The 4,211-nt window shown below is 37.4% G+C and overlaps 1 pseudogene; it reads left to right on the top strand.

Annotated features, from left to right (window-relative positions):
* Positions 1–966: 966 nt before the first annotated feature.
* Positions 967–1,419, top strand: LOC137232035 (large ribosomal subunit protein P1 pseudogene; annotated as a pseudogene).
* Positions 1,420–4,211: the final 2,792 nt, after the last annotated feature.

The raw sequence follows: 4,211 nt of genomic DNA, 5'->3' as shown, positions 1-4,211 counted from the left end.
TGAACAACACTATAATCAAACTAGACCTAACAGACATATATAGGATATTCCACCCAACAACAGCAAAATATCTGTTCTTCTCAAGTGCACATAGAACACTCACCAAAGTAGACAATATATCAGTCCACAAAAAAAAAGTCTCAGTAAATTTTAAGATTGAAATCATTCAAAATATTATCTCCAAACACAATAGAAAAGAACAAGAAATCAATAACAGAAGTAAAACTGGAAAATTCACCAATATGGGGAAATTATACTATGCACTTTCAAACAACCAATGGATCAAAGAAGAAATTACAAGGGAAAGTAAAAAATACTTAGAGACGAATGAAAATGAACATACAATATACCAAAATGTCTTGGATGCCATGAAAGCAGTGCTGAGAGGGAAATTTATAGCAGTAAATGCCTGCATTAAAAAGAAGAGGACTTCCCTGGTGGCGCAGTGGTTGAGGGTCCACCTGCCAGTGCAGGGAACGTGGGTTTGAGCCCTGGTCTGGACGGATCCCACATGCTGTGGAGCAACTGAGCCCATGCACCACGGCTACTGAGCTTGCGCTCTAAAGCCTGCGAGCTACAACTACTGAGTCTGTGTGCCACAACTACTGAAGCCCGCACACCTAGAGCCCATGCTCCGCAACAAAGAGAAGCCACCGCAATGAGAAGCCTGCACACCACAACAAAGAGTAGCCCCTGCTCGCCACAACTAGACAAAGCCCGTGCGCAGCAACAAAGACCCAACGCAGCCAAAAATAAATATTAATTAATTAATAAAAAAATAAAAAGAAACATCTGGAATAAATAATTTAGGGGCTTCCCTGGTGCCCGTGCTTCCAATGCAGGGGACATGGGTTCCACCCCTGATCGGGGAACTAGGATCCCACATGCCGCGTGATGCAGCCAAAAAATAAAAAATAATAATAATTATTTAACATTACACCTTAGCCCTTTCCTCAGCTGCCGCTAAGGTGCTCGGTCCTTCCAAGGAAGCTAAGGCTGCATTGGGGTGAGGCCCTCACTTCATCCGGCGACTAGCACTGCGCCTGGCAGCCCCTGCCTAGCACTGGCCCGCACCATGGCCTCCATCTCGGAGCTCGCCTGCATCTACTCAGCCCTCATCCTGCACGACGATGAGGTGATGGTCACAGAGGATAAGATCAATGTCCTCATTAAAGCAGCTGGTGTAAATGTTGAACCTTTCTGGCCAGGCTTGTTTTCAAAGGCTTTGGCCAATGTCAACATCGGGAACCTCATCTGCAATGTGGGGGCAGGTGGACCTGCCCCAGCAGCTGGTGCTGCACTAGCAGGAGGTCCTTCCCCCTCCACCACTGCTGCCCCAGCTGAGTAGAGTAAGTGGAATAAAAGAAAGAAGAATCTGAAGAGTCTGATGATGACGTGGGCTTTGGTCTTTTTGACTAAACCTCTTCAGTAACATGTTCAATAAAAAGCTGAACTCTTAAAAATAAAATTACACCTTAAAGAACTAGAAAAAGGAGAACACGGTCAACACAAAGCTAAAAGGAGGAAGGAAATAATAAATATTAGAGTGAAGATAACAGACTTAGAGAATAGGAAAATAGAATCGATGAAAATAAAGTTAGTCCTCTGAAAAAATCAACAAAATTGACAAACCTTTAGCTAGAATGACACAGAAGGAGAATGAGAAGATTCAAATAACTAAAATCAGAAATGAAAATAAGGACATTACTACCTACTTTACAGAAATAAAAATAATTATAAGAGAATACTATGAACCATTGTATGCCAACAAATTAGACCTAGATGAAATGGACAAGTTCTTAGAAACACAGATACCAAAAACAGACTCAAGAAGAAATAGAAAATCTTGACAGACCTATAACCAATACAGATTTAATCAGTAATCAAAAACCTCCCAAGAAAGAAAAGTTCAGGACCAGATGGCTTCACGAGTGAATCTACGAAAGATTTAAAGAAAAATTAACGACAATCTTTCACAACTCTTCCAAAAAAAAAAGAAAAGGAGGGAATACCTCCTAATTCATTCTATGAGGTCAGATAAACACATTACAAGAAAAGAAATCATGGCTCAATATCCTTTATGAATGTAGGTGCAAAAATCCTTAGCAAAATACTAGCAAACAGAATCCAGCAGCATATTAAAAAGATCAGACACCATGTCCAAGCAGGATATATCCCAAGAATGCAAGTGTGGATCAACATAAGAAAATCAATCAGTGTTATACACCACATTAATAAAATAAATGAAAGAACCATGTTATCATCTCAACTGATGCAGAAAAAGCATTTGACAAAACTCAAACACCCTTTCATGATAAAAACACTCAAAAACTAGAACTGATTGGAACTTTCTCAACATGATAAAGGGCATTTATAAAAACCCCACAACTAGCATCATACTCAATGGTGAAACACTGAAAGCTTTCTCCTTAAGATCAGAGAGTAGATAAAGATGATCACTTCATCATCATCATCATCACCATTGCTATTCAACATTTACTGGAAGTTCTAGTCAGAGTAATTAAGCAAGAAAAAGAAATTAAATGCACCCAGAAGGAAAAGAAGTCAACCTATCTGTATTTGCAGACGACATGATCCTATATATAGAAATCTCAAATAATCCACAAAAGAGCTACTATAACTAACAAATAAATTCAGAAAAGTTGCACAGTAGAAGGTCAACACCAACAAAATCAGTCGTGTTTCTATACATCAGCAATGAACAAGTTGAAAACAAATCCATTTACAATAGCATTCAAAAGAATGAAGTACCTGGGAAAAAATTTATCCGAAGAGGTGAAAGGCTTTTACACTAAAATATACAAAACATTGTTAAAAGGCATTAAAGAAAACCTAAATAAAAAAAATCATCCTTTGTTGATGGAATATTGCTATTTTAAGACAGAAATACTACCCAAAGATATCTACAGATTCAATGCAATCCCTTTTAAAATTCAAACAGCCATTTTTTTTCAGGAATGAAAAAGCCAGTTCTCAAATTCATATGGAATTACAAGGTGCCCTGAATAGCAAAAACAATCTTAAAAAAGAAAAACAAAGTTGGGGGACTCACATTTCCCATTTCAAAACTTACTACAAATCTACAGTAACCAAAATAGTGTCATAATAGCATAGGAATAAACATATAGATCAATGGAATAGAATTGAGAGTCCAGAAATAAACTCATTTATCTATTCCAGTTGATTTTCAACATTGGTGCAAGACCATTCATTGGGGAAAAATAGTCTCTTCAACAAATGGTGCTGGGACAACTGGATATCCACATGCAAAAGAAGAAAGTTCAACTTCTACCCCACACCACATACAAAAATTAACTCAAAATGGATCAGTGACCTAAATATAAGAGCTCATACTACAAAACTCTTAATAAAATTTACACTATCATATGCACCTTGGAAAGCAAGGACTAAAGAAAGAATTTTCAAATGAACAAACAAAAAGAGCTAACACTGGGACTTCCCTGGTGGTCCATTGGTTAAGACTCCAAGCTCCAAGCTTCCACTGCAGGGGGCACAGGTTCGCTCCCTGGTCAGGGAACTAAGATCCCACATGTCATGTGGTGTGACAAAAAAAAAAAAAAAATATATATATATATATATATTTCACCAAAATATGAACACATAAAACAGTATCTTAAAATACCTTAATCCAATGTAAACATTTTCTCAAAATAGAGTTTCAAGCACTTTGCCAGAATATAAAGGAGATATTTTGAATGTTCTCAAATCACGCTATACGGCACTGGCCCTATATAACCATAGAAAACCTCTTTAAAGCTGCAAGTAACACAAAGTTATCATTTATTAAGCACTTAGTATGTACTAGTCCCTTCACATATGCTATTGCTTTTAAACCTTCTAACTCACTCAATATCAACAGGTATTCTACATCACTAAAAAAGACAATAGAAGCTACACTAAAAAAAAATAGAAGCTACAATCTGGAATTCCCTCAGTTTTTTGCTACCGAACCTATAAGCCCACCTTTATCTCAACCCATTCTTTCTCCTTCCCTCCTATTGCAATAAAGGAGATGTTAAATCTTTTCATCTAAAGTAAAAATCCTCTACCAGTGCTCTGGATCTCATTTGTTCCATTAACTATCTTCAACCTCTCCTTTTCTACTGGCTCCTTCTCATCAGCTCCTAAACATGACTTAGTCTCACCTATCTGAAAATAACAAACAAATA

This window comes from Pseudorca crassidens, chromosome 1 (assembly GCF_039906515.1).
Source record: "Pseudorca crassidens isolate mPseCra1 chromosome 1, mPseCra1.hap1, whole genome shotgun sequence".
Taxonomy (NCBI): domain Eukaryota; kingdom Metazoa; phylum Chordata; class Mammalia; order Artiodactyla; family Delphinidae; genus Pseudorca; species Pseudorca crassidens.
Note: the sequence above shows the minus strand (reverse complement) of the source record. Positions and strands in the feature narration are given on the sequence as shown.